We start from the raw sequence: 21,336 nt of genomic DNA on the forward strand, positions 1-21,336 counted from the left end.
GTTTTACACAAGAAACCTTTTGCTCCAGAAGACATCATGATTCTGCTCATTGCAGCCAGTGACATTGAAATTGTGAAAGTGACAAGTGAAATTTAATTGAAAAAAAGCTAGTGTGATTGGGTCTTAAGAACCCACATTTCTGAGGGGAGAGGGTTTATGGCAATCAGAACTGCTGCTCTTGAGTCATAATGTGTGTGGTTCTGTAAAAAGACTTTTGTTTCATCATTACTCTCAATAGCTCTTGATGCTTACCCAGAGTGGAACACTGCAGAATAGTAAAACAAGTTTCAGTGGAGTGCTTTGGTTGGAGAGCTCACTGGGTCATGTTACTATGGTGATTTGGGGAAGAGTGGTCAGCCCTTGTCCTAGTTGAATATACAGCCTTTTGTACATGGAAAACAGCCCCTAGGAAAAATGACTTTCGATTACTTTTGACCTTTATTTAGTATGACTGTCCCTAATGGAGCAGCCTTTTGACTTTAAACATTAGCTGTTCTCACATATCTAACTGGGCATGACAAACAATCATCCCAACGTCCATTTCCAAAAGTAGATTAAAGTGTTCCTCATATTTTTAAAACCATCTCAAGCGGGCTGGATGGTCCTGAGCACTTGCCAGAGCTCAGTATGTTTACAGAGTATAAACAGGTTTGTGGCTCTTAGAAAACTGATACTGCCTCTGGTTATGGCTTATACAGATGAAGCTGCCTAGAATTCATTTGGAGATGCAAATGAAATCTAATCAGCTGCTGGACATTATTCAGGCTTTTAATGAAGAGATGATGAAGCAGAGATGTGACCTTCCCTGAAGGAAGACAATATTATTTCACCCAGTTAGATTCCAGTGTTTCAATGTCTGGAGTTAGCAATCTAATTATAAAATCAGCCTCAAGAAAATCTTATTCAGACATAAGAACAATATGACTGGCCTAAAAAAGACATTGCTGTCTTATTAGGCCAATGTAAAAATATGGCTATATTCTGTATTTAGTACAAGCTGTCAAAGGCATCCAGTACTAAGCTGAACATGCTCTGTAAAGTTACTGGAGTTGATCTTTTTTATTGTTATTGTTATATTTTCAGTATTGTATGAAGTCCAGTACTGTAAATTGTTTGGTTGTAGGCTAGGCTGCATTAGCCTGACTGGCTGTGCTCTTCTGATGGACAGACCTATATGATCCACTTTCGATTCAGAACTGGGCCAGCAAATCCTCAGCCACTGACTAGCCAGCGTTTTGTCCCATGGGCAGCAGGGACTCGGCGCTCCTGTTAGGAAGCAGCCTGAAATCAGCCCAAAACCCTGAGTCCCCTGAGCCAGCCATTTCTGTGCCAATAGGTTTTATGGGCTCTGTTTGGCCAAGATACTGAAGGGCTATCCAAACTGCAGGGCCACCCACTTTGATCGCTTTCGCACCTGAGACCAGATGGTAATTGGTGTGATTGGCTTGCTTTCTCTTGAGCTATATTTGTCAGAGCCACATAGAGGTGATATGTGCCATTCTCCAAAGCAGACAACAGCAAAGAAAGGGATTGAATGCATCATTAATCACAGCAGGCCACAACCGGGCCTGAGTTGTAGAGACCTTGGCTTGCTGTCCAATGCTCCATTGCAGACAGAAAAAATAATAAGGTCATAAGATGTGTTTGCAAAGCTTGGACCATAATTCAGAGGTCTGTCATCAAATGTCTAATATTTGATGAAAATGGATAGATATTAGTTGGTGTTTTTTTATTTTTTATTTTTTATTTTCAAAGAAAGCAACCTTGTGCTAACTTGACAGTTTGATGACAGCTTGTGACAGCAGCTTTGCTATGTTATAGAACTGCCAGTTTATTTATGGGCTATGTGTATTAAAGAATAGAATGACTGCTGCTACCCAGAGGAATTCATACCGGTAGTGTGGCTTCAGACAGCTGCTTTGACAACTGAATCTTAAGGAGAATGTATTACAACTGGCATCGTACTCATACCCTTGACATTTTTCTTACCTCTTTGACTTGAATTTGCATGCATTTTAGAGGAGTGACCAAACACATTATCAACCGACTTTAGAATACTTTATTTTCTGAATCTCTGAGACATATAGCTTGCAGCACAAGCGCTATTTGAATGACGTTAGCTTTATCTCAGAGGGTGGTGTAATTCAAGTAATTACTGAGGAGGTCTGTAACTGTAATATAAAATATGTATATATTATCTTACAGCCTGATAGTAATAAGTCCAAAGCAAATGCTTTCTGTATTTCTCTGAACTCAAATCTCCATCAGCAGTAGTTGGTATGTTCACTTACACCCCATTGTAATGTCATAAAACTTCCTAATAGACACATCTGTGAACTGGGCTGTTATTATTATTAAAATTGTTCCTGTCATGTAATGCTGGTGTGAATGCTTCAGGAAATTACACAGATCCCATATCACTTATGAATCCACCAGTCAAATCCTTACAGAACATCCCCTGCTAAAACTTTTAGTTATAGTGTTATAGTGTTTAAGATGTGCAAACAGGCACCATATGTAACATTATTTGTAAGTCCAATATGTGGTAAATATTAGCTAGTAGATTTTGAATCTACAATCTGGCAATGCCTCAGTCAGTCCAAATCTCTGACTGTTGACCCTCCAGAGGGTGGGATGAAGTCATGGCTCTTTTATATCCATTCTGATTCCTGAAACCAGTGGCTCAACTGTTCATGTGTGTGTGAGTCTGTCTCTTTGAGCTAGATCCGCAGGGAGCACACACATCCAGAGCCAGAGACTTCCAGCTGAAGCAAAAAGAATGGCGGGGCTGCCATCCGTCTCGCTCAAGACCCAGCTTAGAATACACTGTCAAGCAGAGCTAAAAGGAGCTGCTTTCCAAAAGATCCATCACGCAAGTCTGTAAACAGCATTCGGTCACTGTAGAAACCAGCCAAGTAAAGGGGATTCTGCTGTATCAGAGTGAAGCCTTCCTCACTGTGCATTTTACTCCATCTGAATGTAGCTGAATTGATTGTGTCATGGATTTTAATTAGCATTCAGCAAAGTGGCCACATCACTTCCCTCCCCCCGAAGAAGTCTTCAGGCCATGTATGTCTAATGGTCTGTATGGGGGTGGACTGGCAATTTGCACAGCTATAAAAACTAGAACATAGGAAACAGGATTATTTGGGCTGGCTTGTTCTCAGTGCCAGTTTGTCCTGGTAGTGGCGCTTCTTTTGTTTCTCCAGGCCATGTACACAATGCCAGTTAGAGTGCTGCTTACACTGTATTGCTGCATTTACAGAATGTATCTGGTAAAGTGAAGCAAGAGTGGTGTTTTTGAATAGTGTGAATAAATTTGTTAAATGTTTCAGAATGATCTGTCCTTGAATGCTGCTCTCAGTATTCTTAAGAATATGTTCTCCTTTTCGGAGTATAAATCTCTTTTCCTCGTCTTTAATGACAATCCATCAGTGCTAAGAGCTCAACAGGGATTGACTGGGGATTGTAGAGTTCGTCTCTCTCTCACGCTCTCCCGTTCTGTGTTGCCGCCAAGAAAATCCTTCTCTAGCCCTTTTTTCACCTCAGATCATCATCAGACAGAGGGAAAGAGAGAGAGAGAATGTCTGGTAAATATGATGGAACACTGGTTGGGTTTATGGGTTTTTATCTCCTCCTCCTACATATAAATGCATCATACATAAATTAGGCATGGTTAGATAGAAATTATGCTTTCAAGTAGAATGTTTTCTCTACCCATCAAAACTCTGCTACTGCACTATAGTCATCTCTAACGACTGTACATACCAGGTCAAAAGAACCAGTAGTGAGTGCCGCATATAAAAAATACCATAAAAACTGTGAATACAATATTTTTGTCACAACCTGCACTGCAACAAATCCATTTAAATTTGAATGAAACCAGGGGTAATTGCTCGTCACATAATAATAAATCCACAATGTATTTAGAAAAGCATATTGTGTATAATGTGACAATTTTCAAGATAATTACAAATATCATATTTCCCATGGAGTTAAATGTATGAGCCACTTCGACCGCTTCGTCTGGCCTTCTCAGACAGTGAGGTTTAGCCACAAGCCACAAAGCCATCAAAATGCTTTTAATAAGACGCTTCAAGCACACAGCATATTACTCTGTCCGTCAAGGCTTTTGTGCTTCCTCTGATGGATGTACTTTTTTCTCCCCATTTGAAAGCAGAGAAAGAGAGGAAAACGGCTGTAAGTCGTGAAGCTTGTTTGTTGTTTTGCTTATGTACTAAATTGAACATGCTGTTGATGGTATGTGTGGCTCAGGTCAAAGTTTGACTTTTTATCTTTCAGCATTTTTAGGTATTTTTACATTTTTTAAAAGCTTTTTTTGATGTCTCAACTTCATCTGGTGCAAATTGATGAATCTGTAGACGTGTGTTTCAGGGGAAGGTTTCTATTCAGAGAAATGCCAAAGATAAAAGCCCTCAAAAGATCCTGAGGCTTTAGACTTGCACTGCTGAAAAGAGTAATCTGCCTTCTTTTGTAGCTCTTGCTAAAGATAGCAAGATTCATTTCTCTGTGATGAACACATGTGTAAGCTACGCTACATAGGGGAAAAGGTTTTTCTGTAGTAAAACATCCCTGAGATACAATTATGGGGTTTATTTGCCTCCTTTACATTCATGGTCTGTAAGAAAAAAACTGATTCATGTATTTGTCATTTCAGTCATTTAGTACAAAGCTGCAGATGTCAATCTGCTAGCTGTCTCGCTCTTGCTTTTGTTCCTCTCTTTTGCTCTCTCTCTCTCCCCCATCTTAATCTCTCTATCTTTCATATTCTGCCTCTCTCTCAGACTGTCTCTCTCACTCTTTTTCACCTTCTTTCTGTCTCGTGTTTTGCTTTCTTTCTGTCTGTCTGTCAGTCTTTCGCTCTCTTGCTCTGTATCTGTCTCTCTCCCCCTCTCAATCTTTCTCTTTTGGGCTCTCTCTCTCTCTCTCCCCCTCTGTGTTTCTCTCACTTTCTATCTATCTATCTCTCTTCCTCTCTCTCTTTCTATCTATTGCTCTTTCTATCTCTCTATCTTACTATTATCTTGTTTACATGCAATCTCTCACACAATCTCACACACTCTCCCTTTCTCTCTCAGTCTTATCTCTCACACTCAGTCTCTCTTCTCTCATACACCACTGTCTCTTCTCTCACTCTCTCTACCTTTCTATCTATCTATCTGTCTGTCTGTCTCTCTCTCTCTCTCTCTCTTGTTCTCAGAAAGATTTAATGAGAGAGGAAATGGAGAGGCCTTGCTGTGTTTGGGTTAATTCGGTGTGTGTGTGTGTGTGTGTGGTGTGTGTGTGTGTGTGTGTGTGGTGTGTGTGTGTGTGTGTGTGTTTGTGTGTGTGTGTGAGAGAGAGAGAGAGAGAGAGAGAGAGAGAGAGAGAGACAATGATGGTATGATGGTGATGATGATAAGAGACAGGCAGGGGGTGGCAGTACTATGGCTTCTTTTAACTGCATCTCATTTTATAGAACAATTCTTAAGCTGTATTTTCTATTCGCTTGGTTGTGACCTGAAGCTCATTCTGTTTACTGATTCTCTCCCAGCATGCTCGCAGCTCCAGTCATACTGAACACTTTGACGTGAGTGTGGGTGATGTGCTCAGAATCAGGATTTTTGATTCCCACTTCTGTGCTTGTGTGACATCAGCACACACCTTGCACTCCCCCCATTGTATATGCACTGACATGATCGATTGAATTGTTTAGTTAATCATCCATAAATGTAAGTTAAAAAAAAAACGCAAAGAAGAAACCAGAAATGCTGCTGCCTTCTCTGGGCCTGAACTCATTTAAAATGGACTGAAGGGAAGTGGAATAGTGTCCTGTGCTCTGACAAATCAAAATTTTAAATTCTTTTTGGGAAATCATGGACCCTGTGTCCTCTAGGCTAAAGGCTCAGCTTGTTATCAGAGCACAAAGTCCAGCTTTCATGATGGAAAAAGGGTGACATACACATCTGTGAAGGCACCATTAAAACTGAATGATATACTGTATACATGTTTTGGCAACATATGCTGCCATTCAGATGACATCTTTTGCAGGGAAGGTCTTGCTTAATTCAGCAAGACAATGCCAAATTACATTCTGCATGTAACACCATAGCTCCATATTAAAAGGGTCTTGGTGCTAAACTGGCCTGCTAGCAGTCCAGATTTGTCACTTGCTGAAATCATTTGGTGCATTATGAAATGACAAATACAACAAAGGAGACCTCAAACTCCTGAGTAGCTGAAATCAAACAAAATAGGAAAACATTTCACTTTCAAAACTACAGCAATTGGTCTCCTTAGTTCCCAAACGCTTACAGAGTGTTGGTAAAAGAAAAGGTGATGAAAAACAGTGGTAAACATACCCCTTTTTTGGAACATCATTGACATTAAATTCAAAATGGGCATAAGCAATACAATTTCTCAGTTTAAACATTTATTATGTTGTCTTTAATATTTTCTTTTAAAACATGGTTTACATGATTTTCATATCATTACATTCTTTTTAAAGTTTACATTCTGCACAGTGTTACAACTTTTTTTGGAATTAAGCTGTAGATCAAAATGCTTTTAATGTTGTGGAAAACATGCATTCTATTAGGGGTACCCAAACTTTTGACTTTTCATTTATTTTGGGGTAAAGGACAAACTTAATTTCAGTCTCCAGACTGAATTTGTTAAAAAAAACTTTACTACACAGTTGTTTTGCAGCATATGCATGTTGCCTGTACATCATGAAATGTAGCATTTAAAGGTTATGGATTCATAGTCTTGAACAGAAGGCATCACTGACTCCCTCCCGCTTACAATTAACCCACCGAGCACAGTAGGCTCACTGGCTTTATTTTCCATGACAAGCAATTAATCATGTTTTAATTTATAAATTGAATAGCCTCATTTATCATGGAAATGATTTTTGCACAAAATAATTTATGCTTTCAGAAATAGTCATTTTCATTAACATAAAATTGGTCATTTTTCACAGTCATTAATATTAGTTCCTCGGGGTAGCTTTCACTTCTGAAAGCGGTTTATGAGATTTTTGCAGAGCAGTGTTTAGGCGTGCTGATTGGCATTATTGTGTGGTCAATTAAGGTGACCTGCAAAAGCTCTGCCTTTAAAATGTGCCTCCACTTGCTCTCTGCACGAAAATGATATTGACTTGTAAGTCATTTGTAAATGTAAGCTTAATCTGTGGTGTTATATTTGAAATGTGAATGTGGCATGCAGCTAGTGCTTAAGTCATTAATGTTTGTACCTTTCTGTCCTGCATTTCTTTGCACTACATTAATGTTTAGCAATGTTTATTTAGGTCAGCAGGAAAACATTTCTTCTTAGTGGTTTTACAGTAAAGAGATGCCATGTCTTCATTTAGAAAAAAAATACAATTAATTTGTGCTTGATCCAGGCAATTTTCTACTCTTAAAGAGCCTGTACTGAAAAAGCCTTTTTTTTCTTCTCTGAGGAGGAAGAAAGAGGGTGAAGCAGGTTTTCCATGACAGATGATAAATGGTTATGGTGAGGGAATCTATCTGCTGCATCAACACATAGGAAATGGAATCTCCAAAAGATAACAAATTACAGAGAGGCACTGTGGCTCACGGAATGCTGGAGCATGCTCTATCCCCCTTTTTTCAATTCTCCATTTACTGCCCTGACTGACACACAGCTGGCATAGCAGCTAATTTCACAGCATAGGCTAACTTGTGATACTTTTTCATGATAATTTCCTGATACATGTTACATATCACAATATTCAGCTTTCTGAATTTTCCTTTTGATAACAACAGAAATACTGCACCAGCAAAACAAGTTAAAATTAAAAGTCATAAGTTAAAATGAAAAAAAAAGAAAGATAAAAAAACTATGCTGTAACTATAGATTTTTAAATTAATTTTAAAAACTAGGGAAAAAAATCAAACATTTGATTGACAAAAAGATAATAATATACAAATATCTAAACAGCTCTTTGGTTACAAAGCAGGTTTAATCTGTAACAGCAATGAAATTGTAGTGTGTATGCTTGAGCAAAAAACACTTGTTCTGCAAGCATACATGCAAAAGATTTCTTTTAAATTTAAATTTCCATCCTAGCTACCAAATAAAGAAATATTCTTAAATGTGTTGCAATACACAGTTAGAAGTTAAAACTGTCTGTATAAACTGTTAATTGGCTTTTATGAACTTTTAAGTTGATGAACTGTCAAATCTAATAATTATGGAAAATAATTGCATTCAGATTCGATAATCGGTATTATCTCAAACAATTATGTTTATCTTAAATAACTGCAATCAGACAATTCTGTAATAATTGTGACAAGCCTGTTGATAGGCCAATTGTAAAGATTGCTGTTACAGATTAAACCTGCATTATAACCAAAGAGCTGTTTAGATATTTGCCCATTATTATCTGTTTTCTCAATCAAATGTTTGATTTTTTTCCCTAGTTTTTAAATTAATTTCAAAATCTATACTTACAGTATAGTTTATCTTTTTATTCAGTCTCAGTAGATAAAGTAAGCTTTGATTGACACTAGCGCAGTGTGTCGTCTTGTTGGCTGCAAAGTAAAGAGCTAGGAAGCCAGAGAGTTAATCAGCCAGTGTAGCTTCTTAATAGGTTTGATTGGATTTCCCGCAATATTCTACAAAGGTTTCCTGGAAAAAAAGTAGCTAAAAAAAAGCTGATTTGTAGGCAGAATGCAGCAGAAGTTGGTCTAGCGCTCCAGTTTTATGATGCATGTGTTCTAAAAATACTGATGATATCTGCAATGTTCTTAGGGCAGTATATTGTATATTAGGTAATTTATCGTAATATGATTATTATATTGCCCACTACCACCCTGGGCACTATCAAAAGTAAGCAGCTGCACACAGCAACTCATGTTCTACCAAAGTTTTCTAGAAGAGAAATTTCTTTATGATCAGACTGTTCGAATTGTTCCTGTGAGCTTGAGTAATGAGTAGATTTCATCCCAAAACTAGTGGGCAAACTAGTTTCACACTGGGATACCTAGCTTTCAAATTGTTTTAATACAGAGAAGCCTTTCCGTGTCTGTTTGCAATAAATGAACATGAACTTGATACTGTTGCAAAGTGTTGCAGGTATTTTTGTTATTTATAACCCCAGGGAGCCTAAACATTTTTGTTGTAAGTAGGCTAATCTTGCCTGTCCCTGTACAAAGTATTATTTGTCAGTGTCTACTGAGTTGCCAATGTGTTTTGCCAGAATTCTCTTCTTTTGATATAAACTGAACACTCTTAATCTTGGGTCACACGTATGTAAGCAGTATCCTCATTAATCTCAAGGCTGCTATGGGTTGTCCCACCTGCACAGCTTCAACAAAACTGTTTCTCTATGGCCTCTCTATGTTTGAGTCAGAGAAACTTGTTACAAGCTAAAGCTAGCTTAAGAAGCATAAACAAGCTCACCCATCTAGCAGCATCTGTCAGGAAAAATAGTAAAATGAATAAGAACATTACCTTTTTTAAAATTCTGCTGTATGAAAGCTATAATGCTTTAATGAGTCATAGAGTGCATATGTGGATCCTGTTTCATGTAGGATGGGAGTCCTGGACTCATAACTCATAGTCATGGATGCTGATCAGAATATTAGGGCCATGCCCAAACAGTTCTCTGATAGGATTGACAATACATTTTTAAGCAGGGCTTTATTATATTTCTCTCTTCTTTTTTCATTCAGTCTTTGCTGGATGTTTAACATAACACTCAAGTTTATTATACAAACACTTTTATTAATTTATGATGTATTCCCTGCAAATGTAACAGAAAAGTAGCAGTCTGAAATTTTTAATTGAAAAGAAGTGTGTCCCCAAATCTACTGTACATTTGAAATACTTTACATTTGTTTTTAAGAAGTGATAGGAATGGAAATGTGGGCAGTTGTTATTTTCTGTGCTTTTTTTCTGTGTACAAGCTTCTGTGAACATTTTTACAGTCCCTGATTTTTGCATATACAGCACTTTTTTCAGCTTGTTTTTGAATCCTCTCCACACTCTGAGCACAATTTGCATTTGAAAGTTACCTCATGAGATTTCATTATGCAAACTGTCAACACACAGATAATATATGCATTTTCTCTCAGATCTCTTGCTTGTTGCAATGTTGAAGAGGAGGCCAGTAGACTAACGTGTGCGTTATACATTATACAGTCAGAAATCATGTCTGTATACATCTGAATCCCTTGCAGAGGAGCAGTGCCTAGGAAGAACTCCCTTTGTATTGCACCTGTATGAGCTTTTGTGTCTCTGTAGCTTGTGCTGTTAAAAAGTTTTAATATGCTCTATGTGCAGGACCACTCTTTCAAATAGTAAAAAGTTTTCATAGACTTAGCTTGTTCTAAATATTTATTAGAATAACTTTAAACATTTACACATCACACAAAGGCAGTGTGAGTTTTGAAATCAAGCCTATTTCCCCTCCCCCACATGCAACGCTCATTAACATTCCAGCTATAGAAACCTATGAAAACAAACAAAAAGTTTATTTGTACTATTTGCACATCATAACACTTACAACACTTGTAGATATAGACAAACTTAGTTAGGTGACCCTGAAAAAAACATGGTTTAACATAAAAAAAACAATAAAAAATATGAATGGCCAATGGATCCTGCCACACACCAGGCAGAGGTCTTAGTAAAGTGGTAATGATTCAGGTAAAATGGGTCATGTCCTAGGGTTATTATGGGACACATAGGTCAGGACCTTGACTGAACAGGCCATTATTTTAGTTATTTAATTAGAAAAAAACTTTCTTTTGCTCATTTAGAAAGTATCAGATAAAATTGTCCTGGCATAAAAGTGTCCTGTAATACCTTAGTGTAAAAGGTTAAGTGTTGCAGTCAGCAAGAATGGCAATCATTCTGTGCATGATGTAGTGTTAGATTCTATGACTGCCCAATAGTAATCACAGTACAGTGAGGGCTATTTAGAATATGTAAATAGATGCAATTCCTTTTTTCTTACAAAGTTAGATGGCTGAATTCAAATGTTATTGTGGCAGCTATGAGTCTAGCCCTTCCATATTGCTAAAAGTGTATGTTTTGGCCATTGATCCAACTATCTTAGAACAATGTGAGTATTGCTGATGAATGCTACTAGAGACATCCACAAGTTACTTCATGTGTGTCATTGCATTGTACTCAAATAAATCTCTACTAAATCTTGTCAGGTTTGACACGTCTTCAAATAACAAGGCTTTTATAGAAAAACCTTCAATTTGAAGTACAGAACTGAAGCAGTACATGCAGTAAATAAAAGAGGCTTAAATGGTTGGTCTGTAGTTTTTATAGCAAATATAGAATGTGATTTTTAAATAAAACTTGAGTTGTCTTATTCGCCAACTTTAGCTAAATTAACTGTTGTGCTAGTTAGCATACTTGCTGTCCAAACTAAAGTTACTCTAAAGTCCCTCTTTCCTTTAAACTTAGCTGTTTACTGCATGTAGCGTTTGTTCAGTCCATCAGGCTGAATTGTTTAAACCGGTATCAAATCTAACACAAGCAACTGAACACAAAAACTGGCAGACAAGAAATACTTTTAAGATAGGAAAAAAAAATCATGAGTCTTACGTGTTAAGTCAGAACTGCGACACTGCCTTCAACAGTACAAAATATGTATCTATGTCAGTGTGACAGGAGGGTCAGATCTTTTACCTGGAGAGATATATGAGAACCATTGAGCTTTCCACTGTACAGTGCTGTGCGAACCTCATCTGCATGAACTGACCCTCCTGCTGCTGTCACACAGACTCAAACTATTTAATCAAAGCCATTACTTTACCTGTTTTTCCCCTTTTCTGTATTTTAACATTTTGTAGTAATGTTAAAATCTCACCCTCTGTTCAGTTTGCTTGTGTTATCGTTTTCTACCTGGTGTCAACCAGAGAAGGACGGGTTCCCTTTTTGAGTCTTAGTTCCTCTCAAGATTTCTTCCTCTTGCTTTTATTTCCTTGCCACTGTCACCATTTGCTTGCTCATGGGACCTCAGACCCAGATTTTTCTTTAAAGCTGCTTTGCGACAACAAGTATTCACTCAGAGGCTACTCTCAACCCAGCCGTACAGACACTGAGCAGCTGATATGATTGCAGATTTTTTCTCTTCAGTCACCCCTTCACCATGTTTTGATTGTTCGCGCCTCACTCCCTGAGAGTCCCTTATCACTTTTCCTGCTACTCGTTGTAGGGGCAATCACACTGCAAGGTTCATCATGGAGTAATTCAGATATGGGCATCGGAAACAACTTGCAGACTGGGGAAGTTGGAAGGCTAGACTGTTCAACTTTGAGTGGTCTTCAGAGTGCACAATTTATTGATCAGAAAAATTGTGGCTAAAATCATGACTGTATTCACTTGGCTTTACACAGTGCTATAAATAAGTAGCATTGATTTGTTAAATTTCATTGGTGTAATTTGATTGTTCTTATGTCTTCACTGTTCAAAAATGTGGATAATAGTAAAAATTCTGGTTGGTAGGTATATGTTTGGCTGGAACTGTGGGTCCAGCACCACTGGCACCACTAAGGGGGGGCAAAGGGGGCCATGGATTTAAAATGAAATGTAGGTCCAACTGAAATGAGTGAATAATTCAACCTTGTGGTAATTACCTTGTGAGTTCACAACCCAAATCTACTTGTTTTGGTTTGCCTTCTTATGGGTGTAATGCACAAAAACATATTTGAATGATGTGAACCTACTTAGTCAAAGGTCGGTTTTAGCTGATTTTGACAGCCCTAATGAACATGAAATAATCAGTGACTTTAATAGTAAAATAAGAAAAACCAAGTGTCTCAGTATGGAATTCCCTAACTCTCTAATTGACAGTTTTTAGGTGGTCTATGTGCTACAACAGCATAATTCCTAAAATTCAGTTATGACTTTTGGTTTTGATGTGCAGCCCTAATATTTTCAATGGCCCCATCTGGCCACCCATATAAGAAAAAATTCTAGTGGTTCCACTTTCCACAGTGTGTCTGCAACTATGTTTAAGAGGGAATCACAAAGCAGAAGGTGTCTCATTTGGTGCCCCAGAGCAAGCAGAGGCCTTGGCTTTATCTGAGCTAGCCAAGGTGAGCAGGCACCATCCCTCAGGATATGTTGCACTGATAAAATTTCCTTTTTATGTTGCAAGTGAAAAAAGTGGTCATGGTATTAATCAGTGGCAGAGCTCTGGTAAAGCAGATTGTTTAATGCGTTTCAGTGCCTGCCTAGGAGGTTCACATTAGCAGAATCCATCACAGCATGGCTATGAACAGGTGTGTGTGTGTGTGTGTGTGTGTGTGTGTGTGTGTGTGTGTGTGTGTGTGTGTGTGTGTGTGTGTGTGTGTGTGTGTTTGTGTGTGTGTGTTTGTTGGCTCTTGGGAGCTTAGTAAACCATTTCCTTTTCTGTTGACAGGTACTGGCCCTACTCCTGTGAGGTTAGACTGGTAAAGAAGAGGACTATTATTGGCACTTTTAAGGTAAGATCAAAGTAGGGTCTTCTTCTGTTTCTCATCATCAGTGATGCATGCATACAGTGTAACCTAAATATTTTCACTCCCATTATAAATGCTAGATAAGTGCTGCACCCTGTAGAGCTTGTCCATAAATATTGCATGGCAAACTGTGCCTGTATCTGATCAGTGGCAAAATCAGAATATAGTGAGAGAGTGAAAAAAGTGAGTGAGGGTGAATGTATGTATGAATATGTACATGAAATATAAGTCCTGTATTTAATTGAAAAACATACAAAGACAACATATCAAATGTTGAGACTTTTGAATGTTTTTTTTACATGCCATATAACACCTTTAAAAAAAGTTGTGATGGTGACATTTTTACCGCTGTGTTGCATCAACTCTTCTTTTAACACCACACTGTTTTAAAGTGAAATATTTTCTCATTCTTGTTTGATGTAGGATTTCAGCTGCTCAACAGATGGGGTCTCCTTTGTCATATTTTTCATTTCATAATGCAAGTACTGTTATTAGAGTATTAATCTACTCAAGTACATATAAGAGTAAATGAGTAGTTTATTAAAAAACTACTTAAGTACCATGTTACTTAGTTGCTTTTTCGTATTTCTTCTGCCACAACCTGAAAATGTTTCTGAGCTGAGTGTACAGAAAAACACTAAACCAAAACATGTGGGAAAAAGTTCTGAGAGCTGAGACTGATCACAATATGCTCTGCTATTGCACATTTACACACCTGTCTATAAACTGTCTAATGAAGATTTACATTAAACTGCATGCATTTCATGACTAGATTATTATATAAGACTTACTAGTTTATCTGTTTCCAATAAAGTATTTTAGAATCTCTGAAAGACTGTGCACAGACTGTTACTGTTTAATTAAGTTCATTTAAAAGAAAAAAACAAGAAATGATGAGTAGATCGCTTAATTTATAATGTAATTTTTGTGAGAGTCCTGCTGCCCATCAGCTCCCTGGACTTACATTAACAGACGTGAACCTCTACAGACAGTAAACACATTTACAGCCTTCACACTGTATATTTTCACTGATATCTGTTCAGAATATTTCTACCATTAAAATTATCAGCAACATCAGCAATTTACCCATCTTTGATTTTTACTGTAATATGTTTAATTAGTAATCAGACATTACTGCATTTCACAGTTAAACAGCTTCTCACTGTTAAAGACAAACACCAAGGCAGAGAGAGAGAGACAGTCAGAGAGAGACAGAGGCAAAGAAAGGAAGAGACGGAGGGAGAGAAAGAGAGACAGGGAGGGAAGGCGGGGAGGTGGGATCAGATCAGGCAAGTCAGGAATGTGACAGCATTCAGAGTTTATGAAGAGCCTGTATTAGACTATATTGCTTGTCTCACAGCCACAACCGACCATTTATCTCCAAACAGCAGCTAAACTAGGCTGTATAAATGGGTAAACTGTGGGCTGTGGGTGACACCTGTTAACAAAAGTAGCTGACAGACTCTTGTAATAAAACATATGCAACAGATTTCAAGTTTAATAAACAGAAACAGTTGAGCATTGAAAGTGAATCCGAGCATGTTTTGTGTTTGGCTGCTAAAGAATAATACTTTTTTCTGAGTTTATGTGAAAATGAATACAGATGACCATTTGGATGCAGTCTGTTCCTTGTGCGTGCTGGTTTAGTGGAGCTGCTGTTGTTGAATTGGTTAATCTTTTACATTTAATTCTGCTTGGTTCTTATTAGTGTCTGAGCAGATACACTCATAATTTATTTTTACTCTGTAATGTTACGAAAAAAAAAAAAAAAAGTATTTAATTCAAAATTAACTCAAGTAAAAGTACTATGATTTAATTTTACTCAAAAAGTACCATTACAGGGAAAACTGTACTCAGTTACCGTAACGAGAGTAAATGTAATTTGTTAATTACACCTCTTGTAGAGAGAGAGGAAGAAAGAGAGAGAACTATGATCTATGACTAATAAAACAGTAAGAAAGCATAAATTGTTCTTTTTATGGTTGCCGATACTGTCACTTAAACACAGTATCAATACTGTCAATGAGAAGACCAACACTTTAAAGCAATTTCTGACATGCGATATGTTATGTAATGTCAGGTACAGTCTGAATTAGTGTTAGTCCAGGTTGTTCCTGAGGGAGCTAACGTTGGGAACTGCCAGTCTCTTGTGGTAATAATAGCCTTTAGCAACGCATCTTAGTCAGCTGCATCACACAGTGGTGTGGTCTTGCGACCTAGTGTTCAGTTAAGCTGAGAACTCTGCAGCTCAGCAGCTATTTCTGTTGCAAAGTATGCAACCGATCAGCACCATTAGCAATAAATACCAAATGCATACTAGTTTCATAACACATTTACCTAGAGTTATACGATAAATTTACATTACATTCATATTCTCTATAAATAGTTTTGATGTTTTTCCATTTGTTTCAATGGACATAATAGTGGAGTATATTCTTCACAGTAACAATTCCTCAAATTCATACTGTAATAAAAAATGTCCTCTTCTACTTACAATCACAGTGTGTGGTATCGACTAATGTGGTACTTTTGACATAATTTCTCAGCTCGCTTTAACTATGTCTGAGAGGTAATTAATATCAAATGACACTATGCTTTTCTTTGCATCTTCCATGGGTCAATCCTGATCTACCTTTCATTGAAACAAGCTTCTGACATCATAATCTTTGATGTTTGTGAAAGTGCATCCACCATATTTTATCCATGTTGAATTTCCACATGTGAATAAAATATATTTAATTGGAGGTTTGCTTACTTTTGGCAATAACTATGCTGATACAATGTATTTAGTTTATGTAGAAGTGATGTACAGATATAAAATGCATTACTTTTCTCAGTACCATTTCTGAGATTTGCATCAATACCCAGTATCACTACTAAAATTGTTTAAGTCTGTTCCTTGGTATATTGAGGGCTATGTCGCTAATATCCACTCTGTTGTTAAGTGCCAGAATTGATTACATTTTGCATATCCTCTTTAATTAGCATCACTCCCCAGGCTGGGATAAGCTTTAAAATTAAATCTTCAATAATGTATACTTCTTAATGCTTAGTTAAAGAAAGCAGCTTGTTTTTCATGGAGAGGATGCAGCAGCTCGGTGTCACCCCTGAGACCATAGCCGCAGACCAGGGTTTAACACCTTATTGCAGCTATTTAGCTGTATGTGCTGTTTGATTTTCCCTAAAAGCAGAGTGGCTGGGTTGTTGTGCTCCCTGGGGTGGGGGGTGGGGTGGCTTCAACATCTTAATGAAGTGCTGACAGCCTCTCTTAATGGTCCCATGTGTGAGGAGAGGGGAGTGGAGGTGAAGTGACAGTGCTGGAAGCCTTTGATCTGCAGCCACTAATCAATGGGGATTATCATCCTGGCCATTACTGCAGCACCACAACATTGACACAGCAGCCTGTTGTGCTGATGAGCCATTAATGTACAGTAACCTCTTAAACCCTAAGGGTCTGCATATACATTGCTCACTCTTGAAAGTATTTGCATAGTAGTTACCAGATTATTTACAGTGGTTACTGAAAGATGCAGGTTAAGATTGATACAGTACTGTGTGAGAGGCCACCCTTCATTTATTACATTTCCAAATTGATTTAATTTTCATTTTAATTTTAAAACGGCCATCATTTGCAAGTTACTAATTTTCCAGCATAAAAAGCAGAAAACATATTGTACTCATTATGCTCTGTTAACAGTTGTAGTTGTTCACAGCTACACTGTATACAAGAGTTTCCTAACAGTTCTTCCTGTTGTAACACACAAACATAGCGAGGGATGGCTAGCACTGCCTTCATATTAAGAGTCTGGGTCAGAATAAACCAAGAGAATAACTGCTGGAGAACACTAACCCAGAATAAACATAAACATTTCTCACACACCTTACAATAAGTTTAACAGAAAATGACACAGAGGCCTCAACTTTTCAGAAGTTTCAGTATTTAACTTGTTCACCCGTTGCCTTTTTCCAACTTCCATTCTTTTGTTGGAAACTTGATTTCTAAGAAATCTGCAGGGACATTTTTCACACCTTCAAAGTTCAGTCTCCAGTTTGTTTCATTTTCCAGCTCTCATTTTTTTGGACAGCAGCTTTGATATTAAAGGTTGATATTAATACAGTCCATACTGTAAACTAACCTGTAAAAACAGCCCATTTTGAATTCACAGTTTTGGTAACATCAATAAACTCAACACATTTACATATTCATCTATTCACCATAGCCAGCAACAGTTTAGCCCTGCCTACTCACAGTGAAGATATACAGAGTACAAAAGATACAGCCAAACAGATCATTTACATATATTAGTCTTAAAGGCACAGCAATGGGAAAAAGAGAAGTTGGAAAATCATTATGTTAAAATATATTTATGACTTTAAAAAAAAAGAAAAAAAAATCCAAGAAATTGTAGTATATAGGCCCTTAGAAGGACATCAGATTTCTAAAGAGGTGCTGACATTTTTTATGCCCTCGACAAACAGCCAAGCAACAGCAATGCTCTTTGTTTTTCTTTAAAATAGAAGTGTTCTTAGCAGTAATTCATTGCACTGCCAATGTCTCACATTTGTAGAACATTTCAGTTTCACTTTCAATTTGTCAGTGAGCTTGTCAGGAAATTAGGGACAGTTTTATTTAAGTGGTTATTTATAATGTAGTTTACTTTCCTGTCTTTTCACACAAAGAAAAAATTAATGAATCTCTTATGCATCTTCAAGCAGTGCAACCAAACCTAGTGCTTTCCTTGTCAGAATAAATAAATTTAAAAAGAACTTAAGCACCACTAAGAAAGAGTGTTACCTAACCCCTTTTTCACACGAAATGATAACAAAGTTGTGTGTAAAAATATTTTATTTGGTTATTTTAAATAAAAATATTTAAGTCGATTTCCATTCCACCGGCAGAATAGACACTAGAGGGCCTGAATAAAGATGTTAATGAGAAGAAAATTTAAAAGTAAGTGAACATTCCATGCATTTTAACCACAAAACACTTGCATGGCCTTTTGGAGGAGAGAAAATGAGGGGACTGGTGAGCGTCCTGGTAATATCAGTGGGCCTTTTTTTCAGCTTCCTCCGCTTGCAGCACTGCTGAAGAAGATCGAAATGCAGCAACCTGCCAAAGACAGGCTTGATACCTGATCGACCTGCAACCAGACTGCTCAATAATGGATGCCAGAGATCTGTGCAGTCTGACATACCTGTCCGATTTCACTCACTGATCGTTTGCTACTCAATAGAATTGCAGTTTGGTGTCTGCTCCAGCACTGTCTGTGTTCTACCTGCTGTTGTTCTCACCTTCTTATCTCCTCTGACAGCTAACACAGCCACAACAGCTTCATACAAGCGGAATGAAGATCAGGGAGAGACCTCACAGGCTGAACTCAGTACACAGGTGGAGGAGATAAGAGCCATAGAGCTGTGTGGACATGAAATCTGTGATGATCACGTGACTACAATGGGACATGCACTAAAATGATTATTAACACAGGATGTTGGTAATCTTATGGGATAAGAGAAGTAAAATGCACATAAAAAAGCATATTTACGTATTGCTCTCACACCAAACATATGAAGAACTGGGCTTGTGTCCACTTAGCTTAAAAATTAAAATGCTAAATGTCTACAACATATGCTTAGACATGGGATGATTATCAGTTAAATGATAAACTGAGATGTAAAACCAAATGTTAATCATATGGATTACATTTTTAATTGTTCTGATGAGCTCAGTCAGTTTAAAACTCCTACCGTAAGTGTACAAAATACATGAAAAAAAGTTGTCTTGGCTATAAATGTCTAAGCTGATGACAATGCTAATATTACATTCACATTCACAATGCCTTCACTTAGCCTAGCTACACTGTTAGAAATGAAGGTTCTGTGCAATCACATTTTTCATTCATCAAAGTACAAACAATGTAAATGTTCCCTCAAATGTACAGCAGTCTGTGGTCTGTGGTCCAATTGTGTACCTTAAATAATTTTTCCCCCAAAGTACATATTTGTCATGTTTATAACCTAATGTTTTAAAATAGAACAATAAAATGGAGACGAGACAGGGAGTGTGGATTCAAGACAACATAGAAGATAGAATTTCAGTGGATGGTTTATGGTTCCCTGTACACCTGAGAATACCACCCTAGTGATAAGAGGGTGTACTGCCCCAGTGACGTACCTTTATTTTTGTGTGTAGGTAGATGATTAGGGTAAATGGTTTCATTTGGCCCACAGAAAATACAAGCAAAGGTGTCTTTGAGTGTCTTCATACTCCAAGAAAAAAAAGTGAAACATATGGCATCATGTCAATTCCTCCAGGACTAATATAACCTTTGAGTTACTTTCACAGTTCCCTTTCATAGAATACTCTCATTAAAAAGATACCAAACTATATGTTCTCGATGCTGGGGTGGTAAGGTGATGTTTGTTTTGTTTGTTTTTTTTGTAATATACTCCATACGTCCTATCTTGGCAACTAAGCCTTTTATTTATTTTTTTATTTCGGGGGAAAGAAAATCTAACTCATTTAAAGGTACACATTGAGACCTGTTGTACCCTTAAGGGTTTATTTACATTTGAACCTTAGAAGACAAAAACGTATCTGTACTGCATCCTGTTGTTCTGAAACTGTAGATTAAAGCCTATGACATCTTTCCAGATGTGGGCATTTGCAATCCGTTAAAAGTTACAGATATGATGAACTTGACTAAAATCAGAAATATACGGTGGCTTTTGGACAGAGTCCCCCAGTGTCGTTTTACTTCAAGACTTATTCTGGATCTGAAACTTTTGGAGGAAAGTAAAAGGCCCTCTTCATTCAAAGATAAAATCTCATATGAAGGCTTATTTTAATATTAAACTGCAGTTTACAAAACAGAAACTATAGTATTGTATTTGACCAACGCCAAAACTGTGTTTAAGTGCCTCAGGAATACTAACACTGAGCATGGGATGACTTAATTCAAGCACTGCATAAAATAAATAAATAAAGTGCAAAGGCACATCTTGGCTTCACAGTGACTTTATCATCCACCTGACACTGCATGATACTGGCTTGTGTTGTGTTGTCTGCTTTCAAGCCTTGCCTCGTCTTTGCCTTCTGAAAACAGAGAGATTTCTTGAACTGTATTTTTATGAAAGGCAGAACAATAACTGTCAGTTGTGGCCCCACAGGAAACAAGACTGCGAGAGAGGAAGATGAAAGCAAAATGGCTTACAGTGAGGGGATGAGTGAGGGAACTCACCTTCAGAGGGGGGGGTTGCGTACCTGCTGCCAAAGGGAAGAGGGCATTATGCGTTTTGTCAAATGCATTCTTTGACAAATTATTTGATCTGTGGCTGAGACGCATTTGGCTGGCAGCTGTGTAAAGAGACAGGGGCTATGTTAGCCAGGACAGCTCAGTCACTGCAATCTCCAAAAGCCCAGACTTTAAGCGAACTTCCAATAAATATACTTTAGGAAAGTATTTTGTACCACAGTATGGCATGAATATGTAAATTAACATCATTGACACATCCTCTTTGTTACAAAGTTAATACAAAATACACAAATTTTTTGCTTTATTAGAATCAACTACATTTTAGTTAATGTCAAGCTATTTTATTAAAAACACCTGCCGTGTACATTCACTTACTGACCGCTTTATTAGAAACATGTACCTGTTGAACACACTGGCCGTTTCATTAGAAACATACTTTTACTGCCTTTTCCTTAATACATGGCCACATTTTTAGACTTTTTCTCACTGGGCACTTATGTAAAAAACCACATACTGTATTTTCATTCACTGGCCACTTTATTAGAAACACTTACCTTGTAATTCCACATACTGGCCACTTTATTAGTAACAAC

General features: G+C 37.5%; 1 protein-coding gene across 6 annotated transcripts in view; it reads left to right on the plus strand.

Moving 5' to 3' along the window:
* The window catches only part of tnr (tenascin R (restrictin, janusin)), a 235,290-nt gene that overhangs the window by 79,826 nt on the left and 134,128 nt on the right, over window positions 1–21,336 (plus strand). For 4 of the 6 annotated variants that reach the window (XM_037531224.1, XM_037531214.1, XM_017710961.2 and 1 more), the window contains exons 3-4: window positions 13,412–13,475; window positions 18,803–18,879. The gene's annotated coding sequence lies outside the window, so the exon portion shown is untranslated. The remainder of the gene's footprint in view (window positions 1–13,411; window positions 13,476–18,802; window positions 18,880–21,336) is intronic. The other 2 variants (XM_037531217.1, XM_017710962.2) reach the window with 1 other exon arrangement.

The sequence above is a fragment of the Pygocentrus nattereri genome, chromosome 2 (genome assembly GCF_015220715.1).
Source record: "Pygocentrus nattereri isolate fPygNat1 chromosome 2, fPygNat1.pri, whole genome shotgun sequence".
In the NCBI taxonomy this organism is placed as follows: Eukaryota; Metazoa; Chordata; class Actinopteri; order Characiformes; family Serrasalmidae; genus Pygocentrus; species Pygocentrus nattereri.